The sequence below is a fragment of the Melopsittacus undulatus genome, chromosome 3 (assembly GCF_012275295.1).
Source record: "Melopsittacus undulatus isolate bMelUnd1 chromosome 3, bMelUnd1.mat.Z, whole genome shotgun sequence".
Classification (NCBI taxonomy): domain Eukaryota; kingdom Metazoa; phylum Chordata; class Aves; order Psittaciformes; family Psittaculidae; genus Melopsittacus; species Melopsittacus undulatus.
The window spans coordinates 66,101,156-66,121,277 of NC_047529.1; the positions used below are offsets into that span (position 1 = coordinate 66,101,156).

At 37.4% G+C, this 20,122-nt stretch overlaps 1 long non-coding RNA gene across 2 annotated transcripts; it reads right to left on the reverse strand.

The window, feature by feature from the left end:
• Window positions 1–968: 968 nt before the first annotated feature.
• LOC115947401 (uncharacterized) lies at window positions 969–10,570 on the reverse strand. Of its 2 annotated transcripts, none has more exons than XR_004081327.2 (3): window positions 10,390–10,570; window positions 9,067–9,192; window positions 969–1,656 (listed from the first exon to the last, which is right to left on the reverse strand). It is a non-coding gene; the product is annotated as an uncharacterized lncRNA (long non-coding RNA). The 2 variants fall into 2 exon arrangements; XR_004549476.1 differs by lacking the exon at window positions 969–1,656 and adding an exon at window positions 8,854–8,968.
• Window positions 10,571–20,122: the final 9,552 nt, after the last annotated feature.

Consider the following 20,122-nt stretch of genomic DNA (forward strand, 5'->3'; position numbering starts at 1 on the left):
AGGCAAGGTGGGCCTTCCTGTGATTACAGCTTGAGCAAGTTGGTATGAAGTGTATAAGACTTTTTCCAGTGGTCCTGAATGAAATACTAGAATAAACTGCCAAGAGCTTAGAGATATTCTTTTCTACTTTGCTTGTAAAATATTCCAAATACCAATAGAGAAGATGTCAATGCCACCACCCTTCTGTAGGCTACTGCTTATAAAGTTCTCATCACTGAAAAACACAAAGCATTTTTTATGTAGTTACATTGAGAGTGTATTCCAGTCTCCTACCAATAATAATGCCTCTACAGCCACGATAAGCAGAGGTGATATTGGGAATCTGAGTAGATTATAGATGTATAATCAAATGCAATGGCATTAAAACAGTTATTCTGCCGTATGGACAGCTGTATCTATTCATATTCAAGTACATTAAAATCACAACTCCCCAGAGTTTTCCCAAGTCACAACCATGCTGTTTTGGAAGGAAAAATTGTAACTGAGTTCTGCCACACATGTAATGAAATAACCAGAGGAAAGAAATAACCAAACTGCTAAGTAAGAATTAACTAATTAAAGTTCTTCAATACTATCTAATTGTTCCATAAAACTTTTTAACTATAGTATGATCTAAAGAACATAATTAAAGAATATCTTAAATTTAAACTTGCAGTTTGCTTTCTGAGACTATATTATAGCATAAGCTTTACAAAATTACGCCAGGTATTTCCAAGAGAAGAATGAATACTAACACTGTCAGGAACAATATTTCTTTTTTTTTTTCTATAGTCAGATAGTAAGCACAAGTGACCATATTAATTACAAACTGATATTGTGCTGTTATCTCAACTGAACAGATCAGAGTTCAGCCAATGAGCATACATCTACCAACCTGGTAGATATACAGTTACTGAAAGCATATTCTAGATCAATGACATTGTTCAATGATCCAAAAACTGAGTAATTAAATCATTATCTACCTGAAACTGCAGACATGCAACAGTCAGAGAGCAATTTCACCACTGTGAGAGGCATCAGCAAGGAAACAGATACAGATGATAACTCTGGATCCCTTTCTACACTCCACTTAGAGGCACTGCTTTCATTTGAAGTTCTCTCACACTCAGAGCTGGAGTTATACACACAGCAATTAGAATTAGAGTCCTTCACAGGATGCATGCATTTCATGATTGCTTTAACAGCTGGGTTTTTTTTTTGAGCAATTAAATGTCTGACTTTCTAAGTGGATTCTCAGCTTTATTTCTAGTTCTTAAAACAAATTAATCAAATCACTGACAAGTTAACAGCTCTTTTTACTCTTCATTGTACTTTGTTTGACTTACTGAGTTTTAATTACTCTGACTAAGCAAAGGGACTTTGTGATTCTGTTTCAACACAGCAAAACTAACACCCTCTATTGGTTTCTTTTGCTTACACTAGCTTTAACTCACTGGTCAATATTTGCTTTTAAAAGTGAAGTGGGGCAAATACCTTCCTCTAAACACTTTTCAGGAGTGCCACACACTGCAGTTGTAGGAATGCCAGATGAATACTCCTTGAAAACTTTTGCTCTGAATCTGTAACAAGGCACAGCAATGGCTCCTTTCCAGCAACTCCTTATTGTATTCCGTCTGACAGTCATTTTCCAGCTATATCTGCAGCTAGGATCTGTAACTTGAACAAGAGGGGAAGAACAAAAAGGATGCTAGAAGATTAATGATCTTTGGAAGTATATCACCACAATCCCAGTTTCAGTCATCATAAACAGAAACACATGAACAAAATCAATATATCATGTTAGCCCAGTCACTGAATATGCTTTCTATAAACTTCAGAAGAATAGAGTTTGGCTAACTTGGGCCTCTAAGCACCACCCTGAAAATCAGCTACAGCATACTCAAAAATCTTCTCAGAATGCCCCTTATGATGTAGAACTTCCTCTGCAGTTATCCCTTCCCACAAAAAAAATAACTAATGTTCTTTGCTTGAACAAAGAAACATTGCAGACCTCGTTTTGCTAGCATCTGTTGATGAGCAAGCTGCATGCTTGCCCCATTTTCTATACAGTCCACCCTCACAAAGAAGCTGTAGGTGTGCAGCACATGATAAGTCCGGATACCTGGAGCAGCTTTGAGTAGCCCACAGACAACTTTCCAGATGCCTACATTGACTTTAATCTCTGTATTTCTGAGGTGTCTAATAAGTGCCCAAGAGAGAGTGCAATCTGGATCAGTAAAGATACGATGGAATGTAATCAGAGATGCTCTTTATGGTAAAATTGTAATATTTTGCATTCTTCTCACTTCATGTTCTGAGATTTCTGTCTCTTCATCTCTCCCTGGCACTTCATCTTTCCCCTGCTCTAGAAAAAGGGAGTCCAGAAGGAAGAATTCAGACAACGCTGCAAAGGTTTTTGTTCTGTCCAGATCCAAGCATATGAGAACCATGTCAGTCTGGGCTGAGCATCTTCTCAAGACTTCAACTTTCATTCAGAGTGAACATGCTCCCCACAGACCATGACTTCATTGGTAGCAATCAGCCTGTCTAAGGAGGCTGACAATCTTGTCTGGCCCATCTTCCTCCTCTCTTCCTCTGCTCCTAGCCATGAAGACCCAGTGTCTACTGCACAGGCTGTGGCATCCACTGGATCCTGCCATGATTTGATCTAACTCTTTAAGAGAGATATCCATTTTTATTTGCCGTATTAGTAAGGTAACTTATCTCACATGAGACCCAGAGCTAGAACAAGGTAAACAATGCAAGTCTAAACATCTAACACTAAAAAGGCTTCCCTGGTAAGCCTCTTCTATACTTGATAACTACCGTGTCTGTGCACCATGGATAAAAGTAAGTTTCATCATGTAAATCCAAAATAAAAATCCAGTGGAGAGAGTATAGTGATTGTATTTCAGAGACCATTTAAAATACAAAGATGTACTTCCTGTGGAATACCGAAAGAACACCTCAAATTGGGGAAAAAAAAAGTGGGAAATGAAACTTCAGAGATGGTGTTCAACAGCCTAAATCAATGAAACCTGCACCACAACAATCATGGTAGAATCATAGAATAGTTAGGTTTGGAAAGAACCTTAAAGCTCATCCAGTTCCAACCCTCTTGCCATGGGCAGGTGTACCTTCCACTAGACAATATCACCCAAGGCTCCATCCAACCTGGCCTTGAACACTACCAGGGATGGAGCATTTACAACTTCAAAGTATATTGACATCCTGCCTTTATATCTGATGCATCTTATAATGGCACTCCACACTTCAGTAAGAATTAGTAACCTAAAAGAAAAGTGGGTTTGCTATGATGCAGCAAAGTTTACCCCAAGGGAAGTATTTTCCTTTTTTATGTGGGATGATACTTCAATTTTGTGTGCTGCTGATATGAGCGTAGAAAGAACATTAAGCACCCTGTACTTTACAGTAAAATATTTTTCTCTGGTAGCTGTTACATATTACATGGAAAAATCCTGTGTGATTTTTATTTCTATACAAACCAGTATCCAAAAGTGGTATGTGCACGTAGGTACCTTATTTAATTTCATGTGCATGAGATTAGGCAAATTGGAATTTCAAACGAAATTCCCATAGAACATCCTATCCTGCAAGTGCTGTCACCAAGAATACCTGACAAATACTTGGCTGGTAACTGAACCTACAATTAGAAAGAGACATGAAGCAGTAATTTCTTAAAATAAAATTAAATTTTAAAAAAAGTATTTTAATTATCAAGTGGTATACAAATATTTGTGGAGTTGAGGTTAATTGTGTTGCATTCAATTCCACACAGCTGCTAACAACAGCAATATAGCAGGCAGATCACACAAACAAAAACATAATTTGATTTTTTTTCTTGTTGGATTTAATTCTCAAACATGTCTAATGTTTCGATTGTGATTGATCTAAAGATTATGCATTTCCAGCAGCAGTAACTTTTAATATTTGTAAGAGTGGGCTGGATTGAATGCAGTTTAGAGGTATATGTAAGGTTTGTTGACACACCTGCTCAAGAAGCTTCATATATTGTTTTCAGGCTTACTTGCTCAGTGTTTTGTATATCTTCTTCTTATCCAAGTGCATGACTGCTAAGTGTTTCCTATAATATCCTCTGATATGTGGGAAACACATTGAGGGAGAGGGACTGCTCTAAGGAAGTTTTTTCCACTTCTTTGTTGACTGGAAAATGAAAAGGAAAACCAGTGACCTAACATATTCACAGAACCATTTGCCTTCATTCTATTTTAAAGTAAAGTTACCACAGGCTGTAATTGACAGGAAAAAATGACAACAGTTTACAAAAGAGTTATTACAGGTATTTTTACCATTACTGTTATTTTTTAAATCATTGCAGTGCTTTGTAAGAAAAGCAAAATCCTAAGGGGTAAGACTCGCATGCAATGGCTCTGGTTTATTCTTCCCAAGAGGACAGTGTATTGCCTAAAAGCAAAGAAAGGAAAATAGTTGGCAAGAACACAAAGGAAAGGTGCTATGAGAAAAGTAAGTTAGTGAAATAATTTTTTTTAAATCCTACCAGCATCACCTGTGCAAAAACTTGGGGAAAAGGCATAGACGCACGTATTCTGTTTGTAGGAACTGTACAGTGCTCTTTTCCTCCAATTTAATCATAGTAGTTTTCCCTTTTTTATGACAATTTTTATCTCACAGTTTCCACACGTCGACAAATTCTTCCAGTTCTGTGTTTATGAGACTGCTAACTTCCAACCATGTCTTCCCTTTAAATAAAATCATGGGTGGAAAAATTAAAAACACAGTTTTAAGAAGACAGACTGAACATGAAAATGAATACATTAATGAATAAATGAATGGAATCAAACTGACACTAGAAACTGTCCTTGCCCGTGGCAGGGGAGCTGGAACTAGATGATCTCTAAGGTCCCTATCAAACCATTCTATGATAATTCTATTTACCCTTCTCCTCCTGTTATGCAATATCTGTCCCCAAATTCATACAAGTAAAAAGCAGAAATTAGTAGGTTTATTCCTATAACAATGAAAGTATTTTTTCTGTATACAAAAAGGTCATGACTTAAAATGACAGCTTTTCCCTTTATAGTCATGGTTTACCCTATTTGTATAGACACATTCATGGTTTTCTTTCATGTAGACCAACAAGGTTTCTTATATTAGATTATGCTGTCACATTTCCAAATATTAATGAATTATATGAAGAGAAGGGAATGAGTTATATGAAGGGAAGGAGGAGGATGGCATATAGTTCCCTTCACATTTTTATATATGGAGTCATACTAACAAAGACATACGTAAGCTAGTCTTACAAAAAGTTTGGAAACTGTTTTGAATACTCCTGCAATCGTGTTTTGTTGTCTAAGTGGTATATATCAAAAAAAAGATTTTATGGAAGAATTTAAAGAATTTATTGGGGGTGTTTAGGCTACCTGATCTAATTCAAATGTAAATTGTTCATTTCTGAGTAACAAATATATTACAGAAAAGTGTGACTTAGTACTATCAAAGTGTACCAAGCAAGGTACACTTAGCCATTCAGTCTGTGAAAAAGGTGATGGAGATAGAGATATGACAAGTATACATGATTAATCCTGAAGTATGGCAGGAAGACAGTGAACAGGGAACAATTTTTCAGTATGCTTCACATGACAAGAACTAGTAAACATCAAACAACACTTACAAACAAGTAAAGTGAGATCCTTTCTCATACACAGTATAGAACCGTGAAATTCATTGCCACGAGATATTGTGGATGGGAAGAAAAACCCATCAAGGGCTATTAAACACTAAGATATCACCTCTAGCACAGGAAATCTGAGCCTTAGATCACTAGAACCTAAAAACTGGGAAGGAGAGAGAGAGAGTTTAACATGACTGTATAGTTTATTATTCTTCCACAGTCATCTGCTACAGCTACTGTCAAACAACAGATGCCCCTTGATAAGATAGACAGGTCCTTAATCTAAATGAGTGCAAACCCTTTTATGCCATCATGTATGACATAAATGAAAAAATGTATTAACTGTATCACCATATATTTCCCCTTTCTGTATATATATATATATATGTACATGTATATACATATGTATGTATATATATACCTACCCACATTTATGCAAAAGTGATAACCATGATTTTCTTTGGTTCCAGGCACCCTTCTAGCAGCAATTAATAATATAAACTCCTGCCTTGAAAAACCCTTTGCAGTCTATTGGTAAAGAGACACTGTAAGTTCATATGAACTGTGCTACTAAGGCTCATGTTACAGATTCTCATTACAGAGACTCCTGAGCTAGTGTAAACTGCAACTTCAATAATAGTTTTTGTCAGTTTATTTTTGTGTTATGCAACAGACTAAAAGAAAAGAAAAACAACACATGACAAACAAAAACTGAAAAGAAACCAGACCAAATTCCAGCATGCAGTTCTATAATCAGACCCATATGTGCATTTTGCAGGGCTGGAACCTCTCGCTCTTGCCTACAGACATCCGCCACTAACCAGCTCCTCAAGGCATAATCTGGAGCATCCTTGTCATTACTGCTTCGGTTTCCCCACCTAACCTGATCCCTGCTTCTTTGTCTGTGTAGTCTTAGTCTGTCTGGCTCTAAATCTTGCCCAGCCACCTTGTTCCAAGAACTGTGCCTTTTCCCAGTCCCCCTCTGGTAAATGTCTCCTGGCCTGGATGTCATCTTACAGACTTCAGACTTCCACTTGCAGATATTTTTCCCTAAGATCCCAATCCCAGCATCTCTCAAAATACCCCTCACCTGTGTTCTTACATGCCCGTTCTCCTTGACTCCCAGCGTATCCCAGTCAGTTTTGCTCTCCACTTCTTGTTAATCAGGCTTTTTCCTAATCCCATTAGTTTTATGTCTTCTTTTCCTCTTCCCTACAGAAGATCATTTTTTCTATTTTGCATTTAAATCAGGCAATCCTTTGCAGATTTCCTATGTGCATCTATTCGTGTCTATGCAGTCACATAGGGTGGAGTTTCCCTCCCCTTGCTGTATGCACCTGCTGGGAAAGTACTTTTTTCTCCCAAAGCAAACTTCTGTTTAATGAGAAAATACTTATCCAAAATAAGAACATTAGTACATAGCAGTTCTATGTCCCAGAAGTGAATCTCTGGGTAGGGTATAGCTCTGTGTTGCTTTGGTTGACGGTTTTTGGTCTCAGACTTTCTTTGTGCTCATTTTGCACGTGTCATCTTGGGCCTCTGCTCAAGAGGTTTGTGCTTTCTGCCTTTGTAAAATTTCTTCTTCTGGTACTGACTGATAACAGCCATGTCTCTGGCAATGAATCTGGAGCCCACATGTATCCTGTAGAGTTTGAAATCTTTTTCTCCCAGGACCCTTACCATGTTGAGCCATGTGGTGTTCCAGCTTCTGGTCATCCCATTGCATCAGCAGCTCCACTTCTTCTTTCCCTTGTAAATATGAGGCCTTGATATTTGCCATGAGGGTGGTAGCAGCATGGCTCCAAGCACAAGAGCTGGATGCCAAGCAAAAAAGAGGATCCATTTGAAATCTGGGCTCATTCTCTCAAGCCCAACAGGCTGCAAGCCCATGAGACCTGCTCACCACCTCAACAGGGGAAGACAGGCAATATAATCAATGACAACATAAAACTAGCGATTTTAGAGTACTGTTTATCTGAACAGGAAGTAAGCAGACTTTTGACTTAATCAAATGAACTTTACCCACCACGTATTCTCAATAGTAGCCAAAATATTTTAATGGTATTTTGTACACATGCACACACAGCACCAATTTGTCAGTGACACCTAGTATAGCAAAATTTTCCAAGTGACAGGGTTTTATCTGATGAGTATTAATGATTTTAGAAATTGCATCTATAGTAAAATTAGCTGTCAAGGTTTTTTTTGTTAAACTTTTGCAAAAGATGTGCAGTCTATCACACACAATTCAAAGTTACACTGAAACAGACTCTAATAGACAGCTAACAGCTCTTCACACCTAATTAAAAAATGAAAAATCAATTTGGTCAAAGACAAAGAGATGATAGCAAAGGGAAAGGTTTTCTGTGTTGCTCTGCAAGCAGTACTTGCATAAGACATTCCATAACATGAGATATCTAGGTTTAATATTGTAAATATTTGTATTTTCTGCACCAGCTGCACACCTAAAAGAGATCATGCTTCCCTGCTTTCTCTGCAGGTCTTCCCCATGCATGAAAAGGGATAAGGAAGGCCAAGAGGAGGAAGCAGTGACATGCAAGGAGGCCTAGGATAGGACCACATCCGGGATGGGGTGAATGCACACCATTCCTTTTCCTGTTTGGTTTTGCTTCCAGAATGGACTTTTCAGCCAAGAGAGGATCTAAACTTGGCTCTTCTGAGAAGAGTGACACATACCACAGACTGCCAAAACACCCACAGGACTCTCTCCACCATAGAGACAGTTTGCTGTCCAAACATTTTTCAGCTAAGAAAAAAAAAAGGAGGGGTATCCTTCCTTTTTTGGAGGGGAGCACGTTTAATGAATTTTCTTAGTGACCAGATCTGCAGTATTAATCTGTCACCGTGTTTTAAACCTAATGAAAACTAAATCAACTATTAATTTTTGCATCATTTATGGTTCAGATTTGCTAAGGGTCATGAACTATGCACAGCTAAAAAGCTTCACTGCAAGGGAAACTATCATTACAGATATTTCACAATAAGCTGGAGAATTTTTCTCATCTTTTTTTCCCCTCTTACTCCAGGTTATTAGAAAATATGAAACTGTTAAGAGGAATGTAGTAATGGCAGCCAGCACATTCTGTTCATTTGCCCTTTAATCTTTCTGCTGTAATGGTAGTGTGATAACTGATACCAATTATTTTCATAATTTTGTCTATAATTATGTATGTTTTAAACAGGAGTCTTAAGCCTGTAGGACAGTATTAAGTCTGCAGGAAGAAATTCCCCATGATAGAGTCTTCTTTATCATCGGCGTTTTTGTAGAATTCTGTCCTGTCTTTGAAAACACTGTGAAAAAGTAAAGTCTTATCCAGAGAACATGAATTCCATATAATAAAACTGAGCAAGTAAAATGTATGTATTGAGACAATCACAGAAAAACTCACCATTTCCAACCTCGTTCTGGAGTTCCAGAGTGGTATGCACATATGTAATTGCAGTTTTATGGGAGCGTTGTCAGGTCCAGTCCCATATCAACTTTTTCAAAGTCAGCGTTTGCTTCCAAAGACCTCCTGTAAAAATTTTTTCCACAGCATTTTATAGGATTAACAACATGCCTAAACGAATTATCTTTAACAGCTTCCAGTAACTAAATAATATCAAGAAGACACAACAAAGAATACAAAATACATAAAATCAATGCTGAATAGATGTCTTATTCTTTTTTCTTGTGCACTGCATTTTTACCTTTAATTACAAAAGCACACAATATATTTGTGCTGCACTCTCTTGCAATTAACCACACATGGATAATCTATTTCAGCATGCACATTGCTTTGTATATGCCATGCCTGACCACAAAAGCTATTTATATGATATGTAAGTATAAATTGCATTTACACAATATGCTACAAATTAAGGATAACAATGAGAAAAGTAGTAAATATCTGCTAGCATATTGGCCAAGAGTTGTCTAGATGGAAAGTTATATGCTTTTATTTAAGGTTTGCATTTAATTTAGTTAAACTGATACAAAAAGATATGCAAGAGCTCATTTCAGTTTATGCAAGGTTTATCTCTGGTTTATATTATTTAGAAATAAGCTTAAATCTAAATACAGTTTGATCTTAAGCTAAAGGGAGTTTAGCTCCTACCTTGTTCTCTCCTTTATTTTAAAAAGTTCTGATCTTTATAGCCAGCCTCATCATTCCACAAAATAACTGGGAACAATGTTTGTTAAATAGCTTGCTATATAGATGAATAAGGACAGAAAAAAGCATGCATTTTACAATTATTGTCCAGTACATACAGAGCAAGGAATACAAAAAGGTGCACAAGAAGCACGGATCCTAAATAATTAATGTGATTTTAAAATCGCAGCACAGTTTATAATCCAAAATAGGTTTTGTAGGATGGGTAAAAGTTACAAACAATTTCTTTTTTTTTTCCTAAAACATACAGGCTTCTATGATCACCAGGTGGCTAAGTACTATACACTGTATAATCTATTGTATCATTTTCAGCTACCTCAGATTTTAAAGTGGACTGAAACAATAAATTTTGTATTAAAATCTTTTAAAATGTATTCACCTAACAAGAGGATAAATTAAAGGGTTTAAACTCATCTAAATTATGAACAGTTCTTTACAATTTCCAATATTCACAGCTATTTACATTTTAAAATTAATAAACACATATACATACACATCATATACACTTAAAGCATGAGAGAATACAAAAGGATTCTGTATGAAGTTCCATCTACCTACAAAAAGGGGAGAAATGCTGTGCAGTGTTAAAATCTTCAACTAGTTACCACTTTTAAGTGAAGATTTTAACTTAGTTAATCCTCAGCTTTACAATTTCTTCTGCCTGTTGAACAAAATACTGGCATCACATAATTTTATCTGTTAAACTTTCAAAAACCCCAGTTTCCAGGCGAGAAGAGACCTCTCGAACAAAACCAGAAAAGTGTAGTAGGATGAGTCTGAGTTAGAAACTCTTGTAAATATTCTGATTTATTCCTCTGTTAAGCATGCAAATACACTGCCTAAAGCCTTCCCCTTTCAGCCCTGGTCCTCCTATGAAAACATGTAAAGTCAAATATGTGCAGGCTAGTGCAATCAGAAGATAGATTTCCTAAGGGCCATTCTCACCTGCCAGGTACCATGAAGCATTTTCTTAGAAAGAAACTTCTCTGGAGCAAGTAAAAAGTAAAAAAAAAAAAAAAAAAAAAAAAAACTGTATATTCCCTGAGGAAATCTACTTGCCTATTAACACTCCCTATTGCTCTAGATATTTTCTCAGATGTTATTCCAAGCTTTTTGCCCACTCAGTCAGACAGCTTTTCAGTTCTGCATTTGTAGCCCCTGCCTTGGTAAGAACCAAAGAGAATCTGATGGCACACAGCTGAAAATCAAAGCTATACTCAAGGTCCAGGATAGGAAGTCCACTACCAGGGAGCCCTCATTCTCACTAGGCACATTCCTGTGAGAACAAATAGAATGATCTGATATTTAACAGGTCTTTCCAACTTCAGGTCTCTGTTGTCAGACTTGGCCAGGTCACTGAGATCTTATTCAGACTTAGATCTGAATGCAGAAATCACACAAGTTCAGCATTAATAGCACTGAATGCTCAAGTTTTCCCACTGCTGATTTCTGAGATACAAAGTAGATACCTAAATACTTGTCTAGATACAAATCTCAGGCTGTACTTACAAAACAGCCAAATAAAGATATTTCAATTGTAATGCAGGTGCAGTGAGCTCAGTTTTAAAACTTGAGAAAATTATATGCAAAGAAGTTATAAAAACCTGGGGTTGTATTAGCTCAGATTTCTCTCCTGTCAGATCTCAAAATGGAGACAGGGTTGTCAAAGGAAGCGTTTCCTCACATATTAAATAGAGATACGAAGATTTTGCATTTCAACACTAGGTGTTGCCTGGTGGATGAGGTATAGGACTGGAACAATTTTTGTTAGTGATCATAAAAATATACCATTGCAAAGATGACAATTCTAGTGCCCTGGCACTACCAAGTATGGATAATGATGGTATTCTGTTTTTCTGAAACTTTGTTTCTTTCACAGTAGTACTGTGGATTTCCTGTCCTACAATGCTGCACACTGTAGCTCCATGTCCTTTAATATTTTTTTAGCAGTACCTTAACTTTAATAATGTACCTTCACTTTGATAATGTACAGACTACTGCCAAAAGTGTTTATAGATCTTTTTATCCCAGCGTGGGTGTTTTATGAACTGCTGCATCCAGAGTCACCTTCCCACAGCACTAAAACCAATGACAAAAAAAAAAAAAATCCAGACTTGGATGTTTCTTCTAATGAGAAGGGGTTGGGGCTGCAGCAATTCATCTCCTGCAAGTCCCTCCCTAAAAGTGTGGGAAATCTGCTCATGAAAATCTAACACAGGGTTGGTGCCAGAATTCTCCAAGTATTTCATGGGCTTACTTGATGATATGTGCTATACACAGGACAATCTGCATTATGGAATGTGGGGTTCAGGATAGACCAATGTTACAGGCTCCACTTCCTTCATTTTTATCTTTGAGAGAAATATCAGTGTGCAGACATTTTCTGGTTTTAAACAAACTTATATGGGTATTTTAAAGGACATAGTCTTAAAAAGATATGTGGCATGAGCAATTAGCCTGTGCTGCTGATTTCAGTGTTGCTGCCACCCATAGAGATGCTCTGGCTGTCACTTGGACAGCAGGAATAACTAAGAAGGTTGCATAGCCAAACTTCTTCTGCCAAATCCAAAGCTAACCACAGACTTTGATAAGCATTCAGTCAGGATTTTAGTGTTTACATTGTATTTTCCTTCTGCTGCACTGTTGAGGGATAATTGTGTTTATATTTGTCCTAATGATGTGATTACACCTTGCATTTGCCCTTTTCATGTGATGTCACAGGAGTTAATGACATCCCCTCAGGATTAAACAAAGCAGTAAGTAAATTTCAAACAAAGGTAGCTACTTCTGTGGGAATAAATATATTCAAAAAAGATGAGTAGAAAAATGCAAAAGGCCATGCATCCTGCTTCTGTTAATGGAAATAAATGAAATTTATGCAGGTAGGGTCTGATGAAGAGGACTTTTAAGGGTGGAAGGGTTCTGATTTTACATATATATTTAAAAACTAGCTTATGTGTTTATAGAGATAATAAAATAGCAATGTTTTGAAATACCGAAAATCTGTAATTTTAATAAAATAAAACCACTATCACTAGTTATATTTGCAAATTCTAAAATTTTATTAGGGATCTTTATCTGAAAAAGGACTGCTTAAAAGCTTGGGAATCTTAAAATCAAATCCAGATATGCACAAAGCTGACTAAATAACACTGACCTGATTCTCCTTTTTATTTCCCATATCAAGTGAACCAGACTCTGTACTTTTACAATACAGGATAACAGGAGTGCCTATTAAAAGGATTTTCATTGCCTGGCCTTCACATCAAGGCAGTACAGCATAACCGAACAGCTTCACAGTTGAGGGTTTGGGTTTTTTTTTAAATCAATGGCTATTCTATTTTTTTATGTTTTCAAGTGAACGGAAATTGACCTTCATTGTCTCTTTAGTCAATCCAGCTCAGAATCAAAGAGCAAGTTAATTATAACCATTTAAAACTTAACAGTTGAAGCCTTTTGATGTAATATCGCATTCATTTCTAATTAACTGTACATATGTCTTGCCGAGTTATCCAATAACTCTTGAGATCTGTCAGCATAAAACCTTAATAAAAGCACGAACACTTCAGGATGAAGATTAGACAATCCTTATATAAGAATGAACAGAAGGTGACAGGGAACAAGACTGCATGTAGGAAGAAATCTTTGCCTGTTTTCCCTAATGTTTTTTAAAACATGGCTGATCCTGCATAGTGGCTTAGTGTCCTGAGAACCTCAACTGCCAATTTTAGTTTGATAAATAAAAGCAAAATGCAAGTAGCTGTATATTTCAGCTTTTCTGATGATCCATTTTGTAAAGCTTTAATTTGGTCAAGCATAAACATCTTCCTGTGGCTATTTACAGGCTCTGTCTAGAACCTGCTCTTTGAAATCAGTGAAAAACACCCCAGGAGCTCAATGAAGTAAGCTGAAGTTGAGGAGACGCTGTCCCTTTCCCAGTGGAACTCTTCTCTCTAGTGACCTGATTCCCAGACACAGAGTTTGAGTTGGGCTTTGCAATATGGATCCACCAGGGTGCTGGGGCAGTTTAGGATCTTTATTTAATTTCTCTGAAAATGAAGCTACACTGTTCCTAAATTTGTCAAGTTTACCTTTGTTGTCATCATCATTCTTGACAACTCCACTCCCAAAAAAGTCATCTTGAAAAAAAGACTTCACAACATGATGCTAAATATGGTTTTCATTTCATATGGATTTTAAAACAGCAAAGATCTAAATAGTAGGGCTCAGAAAAGGATTCCAAGTCACAGTGTGCCTGCTTTCTTCAGAGCTGCTTTTATCACTCAAGTGACAATTTTGGGGTTTTTTTTCTTACATGGTGTGGGAAGGATAGGGTGGGTTGATTCTCCACTCTGCTCCTTCACATCAGCTTTGAACCCTGTATTGTTAGGCAGACAGAAAGAAACTGAACCAAGCAGTGTCCTAAGCAATGTTCAGCGACTGGGTACACCTACCTACATCTGAGGAATATAAAATGGAGTGTAATCTCTCTGATCACAGTAGTGAAATTCAGTGGATAAAGATTTTTGTTGTCAACAGTGGTAACCATAATTCAGGGTAAGAATGATTGTCATGTGGAGGAGTATGGAAACCAGAACCAAATGGCCAGGAACCCTTTGGAAAGAGTGGATAAAGATTTGGGGAAGGATGCTGGAAAGACTGAAACATCAAGATCAGGGAGAGAAATAGGTGCACTGATTTTTCTTAATTATAATTTAAATGCTATTTGGAGGTTACTCTAGAAGAAAAGTTTATAACGCAGGCCCGAGGAAGTTCCAGGACAACTGAAAAAAGAGTTGTGAATCCAAATTATTCTGAGGAGTGTAATTTCTTATGGCTTATTGTTACCTTGGGAAGGATGAAAATTAGTATGTACTCAATACTTAGAGGAGTCAGGAAAAGAAGCAAGACTGGTGCAACAGTAGGCACTATTGGAGGAAATCCATATATTATAACATTTTCATTTATGAAAATGTGACACATCATGAGTCACACTACTGCACATTCTGCTCTGCCGAACTCCATTGAAATCAGTGAGGAGACAGGAGCAAAGAAATGTTAATCACACTCAAAGTATGTTTCCCAAATTCTTCCACAGGAAGAAGCTTGCTTTATTCTATTCATTGATAATCCATTGTATTCAGTAGATAGGTGCAGTATTTTGTTTTCACTTAAATGGATTATTTGCCCCACTGAGAATTTGTAACCAGTAAACCTGTTCCTGCCAAGGTCTGGGAAGAATCAGACGGAAAGATTTCTGTTGCATAACTCTGTGTCCAGTTAGACTTAAAATAAAAGCATATAATTGACCACAAAAATTAGTTCTGTCCTCATAAAATCTTTCCAAAAAATACTGAAAGGAAATTATGTCACTGAGAATATTTTGTATTCAAATGTTTTTGTTTAGCTTCTCATCACAGCCAGCTAGCTGTCATGAAAGACCTTTTATATTTACAATGTCTCTCAGTATGAATGATCGCAAAATGTTTTGGGTTGTTGGTTTTTGATTTGGGGTTTTTGTTTTTTGGTTTTTTAAATGGGAAAACATTCACCACTGAAATGCAGCCCCTTTGATTTGGAAGAAGGCAGGCTGCTGAACAAATGGAATACGAAAAGGCCATGCAACTATAAAATTAATCAAATTATGGCCAGTGCTCACCATAAAAGTGTTCATTTTATGCACCATTAAAGTGTGGCGAGAAAGACGTTAATATCCATACAGTGTTTCTGTTTTGAGGGTCTTCACTGAGTGAGGTCTGCATTGAAACAAAACTTTAATATAGATTCACCTGGGAAACTAGAAGCTGTTGGCCTGGGGTTCTGAGATACATGAAACCTAGTTTATCAGCCTTTAAGCTCTCATTGCTGTTGCCCTAACCAGATGCAAATTGAACTCGGGATAAATTCAAATGTAATTCTCCAACTTGTACTAGCTGTAGTGCAAGAAATTATTATACTTTAGCAGCATGCTGGCCATTTCCTCAGTCTAGCTATACTAGCTATCTGGCAAATGGATGGTATTTTTTTAGCTTTCACTAGTCTGAGACACTAATAGCTGAACCTGCAGAACTTTCAGATTCTTCTGAGTCTTTCAGCTCTGACAATAGCCAAAATACGAATTCTTCATGATGTATCTATGTTCATTTTGCTCTTGCTTTTAATAGTTCCCTAATGCTTCTAATAAATCTCCACCAGAAATTGTCCTCTCAACATGGGTAGAAGAGCCGTCACTATTATTTACAGTGTCCAGGTTTAGCCCTGTCTACTGAGCTAAAGGACTGGCTATAGATACATCAATCACTTTTGAAATGTGATGGCCAGTTTACCAAGCAACTAAAAGCTCCTTCTAGTAAGTACTACATGAAATCCCATTCAGGGATTCACTACCGAAACCAAGGAACAGTTAGCGGCTTGCATGATCAGAAACTTTCAGCACAGAAACAAGTTCTACACAAAAATTCAACAGCTGCTGAATATGAAAACCTGAAAGATTGTGATGACAGGACTGAAAAATCGTTGAAAAAAGAGGAAACTTGCATTGGAAAGGAGTTATCTAGTCAGTTGTTTATATTAAATGAATGTGAAAATTACATTCTGGGGGGGGGGGGGGGAAATGCCATGGGATGCTTCTTTTAGCTCCTAGTCTTTTTAAGCCAGTAAAAGACAAAGTTGGGAAAGGAAGCCTGGGGTCCAAACATCTGCTATCACACCCTGCCGTATTATTCTTTTCAGAAGTGCAGTCTGAAGCAATGTGGTTTTTGGTCTGTGTTACTTGTCCTAGAAGGTTTTCCAGAGCATCAGGGTCTGAATGGGTAGGGGGTTGCCTTTTCCATTCCAGGATGAGTCTGTCTGTGCTCCTCCATAGACTCTGGCACTCATCTTATACATTTTTCCCCTTCTTAATACTTCTTACTGGCCTGTTGTCTTTATAGGCAATATAAACATCCCCTCTCACAGTTTCTTCTCATTGAGCAAAGTAAACCTCACTTTTTGCCCATTGAATTATTTCTGCTCCCACCTACACCAGCAGGTCATAGGTGTCATCCCTGAAGAGAACCATAACACTTCAAAACTGAGAGGAAACTCAAGTCTCTGATCGTCCAAAACCTACATATAGGGTTTTTCAGAAAAACCCACAGAGGTACAATGCATGAAATAGATGCTGTGATCTTCAAGGAGTATGTTAACCAGAAAACTGTTTCCATGGAAGGACATGAAAAAAGCTGTAGTGATAGGACAAGGGGTAATGGGGTCAAAGTTAAACAGGGGAGATATTTAGGTTGGATATAAGAAAGTATTGATTTACTTTGAAGGTGGTGAGACACTGGAACAGATTGCCCAGAGAACCGGTGGCTGCCTCACCCCTGGCAATGTTCAAGGCCAGATTGGATGGGGCTTTGAGCAACCTGGTCTATCAGAAGATGTCCATGCCCATGGCAGGAGGTTGTGACTAGATGATCTTAAGATTCTTTCCAACCCAAACCATTCTACGATTTTCTGATACTGCCCTATTTGGGATAGCATTTATCTCACTGATCTGTACACATTGACATTAGGCCCCCCTACCAAATACAGTGTGCACATGTTGTATACATGATGTACGTGGCAAAGTTTTGGTAGTGGAACTGCAGATCAGCCTCTATGAGTAAAACAAGCTGCTTTGATAATCCTTCAGAAAGTCGAGTGGAAGCTCAAACATTTCATCTTTACTTTCTTATTTGCATTTGCCTGCAATGAGACTGGAGAATAATGGTTTCTGCTTTCTGCAAAAGAAAACTAGTAAGACCTCAAGCAACCAGGATTCACCAAAGTCTCTGTTTAGGGCACTGAATGTTACACACCTAGCAAGGAAGTCTCCTTGCCCGAGTAATAGGAAGGAGGTAGAGACCAGAAAACAGAAGAATCTGAAGGTAATTTTGCTTATTCAAAATTGTAAGCAGAAAATGCTAAGGTCAGCAATACCATTCCAGAATTACCCCGAATGAAATGTCTATCAGATCAAAGACACCACACATCAAAAAGATCTGGTAGATAAGATGAGAAAAAGCAAAGCGTGCAATCCTCAGAATAAGAGAGAGGAAGATAAGGGGGAGGAGGAACAGCCTTGAAATTATGTTCATACATGTTAGATGTTTTTAAATATGCTTGGTCTCATAGAGTTGCTTCTACAATGGCAGCAAAGTAGGCTGCTGCAGCGTGTCAGCAGTTACTCCTTAGAACTCCTGGAGGATGGAAGGCATTAAAGGCCTAGAAAATAGAAAATAGTGTCTATCTTTAAAAAGGAAATAAAGGTTTGAGTCAACATAACTTCAATTCTGCTTCAGAAAACAAACAAAATTTGATAGCAACTAAGCACCTAGTGTAAAAGGAGGAGAGTTTGTCTAGAACACATTGTTTCAAACCATTCTAGTTTCCTTCTAGGCCAATATAATAACTGACTTTAGCAAAGCTTCTGTTTCCTACTTGTTCCTACAAAACACATTCTAGATGAAATGTCCACAGGATGGAAGCGCATTGGTAGATAACCATACCTGCAGTGTATGGTTATTTAATGGTGTGGCATCTAGTGACTGGAAAGATAGAGCAACTAAAGTTCTGTAAGGGTCTTCCTTGGGTGCAATACTTTCAGTATTTAGATTAAATACCTGAACAAAACAACACAGAGTATATGTAATACAAAAAGTGGTGACAAAAAATGCAAGGGATTGCAACCATTTTAGATGACAAAATAACAATTTTAAATCATCTTGTTCAGGTAAGTAAAATGTTATTCAGGTATGAAAAAGGCAAAAAAGTAATTTATTGGAAACACAAAATAGAAAGCTGCTGGGTAAACTGCAGTTCTGCTGAAACTGACTGGAAGGGTATAAAGAATCAGAAGCTAAACACAAGTTAGCAATACCATGCTGCTGCCATAATAAATCTTTAAAAAGGCAAACAACACACTAGACTCCTAATTAGGATTACAGATTGCAAGATTTATAAAGGGATTCTTCTGCTCTGTCCAACAACAACAAGAGCTTTGGTATAAAATACAGCTCTTGCCCATAATTCAAGGAAGATGCAGAATCAGACAAGTGTGGAACAGAGCAACAAGAACAATGAGGGCTAGTAAACACCCTTGGCTAGGGAAGATGGACAAAATTAGAAAAGTAACTGAAAAAGAAACATAGTAAATCTTTCAAAACCAGAATAAACTGAAATAAACAGGAAAGGATTAGTTTATTCTCTTATGTTACTTTAGATGCCCTAATGTATCCCACTTGGCCTCAGCTGCCTGTCCAGGACAGCATCTTTTAGGACTTGGTCCACATGTGCCAAGCCTCCAGACATATCACAGAGCACTGAAAATGTCTTTAGGCACCTTTGACAATAATCTCTCCTATGTGAGAGAAGATGACTGGCATATACATTACACTGCGGGCATGACTCCTTTCATCCAGAAGTCTTATGCCTTAAACAAACCAGGCAATTACATTGTAGAATTGTTTACTTGCCTTCATTCTCCACAAGGGGAGTGTGACTAAGGCAGGTGTAGATGTGTGCACCGTAAATACCTACAATTACATGTGATTAATTTCCCCCCATTGTACAAATACTAACTCCCAGGTCATCAAATATTTTCACTCCATCACATGTAATGGTCTTGATGCAAGCCATACCAACTGAAATTCTATGACCTGTGCTAAAAAGGTCAGATTGCAAACCCCGTTTATTTTTTTGAAACCATTCTGTATGAGCAACCCTTACCCTACTACACAGTGTTCTGCTGAACTTCCTGAACTCTGATAAGAATCACCATTAGACACTACAGAGGTCACAAATCATGAAAATAGCATGCCTGCTCTTAAGGCAATATAATTTCTCAAAAAGAACAGGAAAATTTAGCTGTTATTCATTCAACAGAGAAGTCAACAATTGCACCACAATATGATTATGCTTGGTATTTTATCTCTATATTGTGTTTTAAGCCTCGTCAAATGCTTCCAAGAAGATCAAGTGAAGTTCATATTTCAGCCTCAGTAAAAGGCCAAATGCTTTCCATCTCTGAAAATGGACAAATTCATCCACAGTAATTGGCCATCCACCTATAAAGAAATAATCCCAGGTATTCCCAATTGGTTTCTTTTAGTTTCATCTTCATTTTGAAGGAGGGAAGAAAATACCAAAAAGAAAACAAACTACTGTTTTTCTGAAGAAATGTGTTTTCAGCTTTCCTATCTCCCCTATTTATTCTATGTAATTGTATAAATGAAAGTATGGTGAGACCACTGCTGTTACTTTTTGTCAT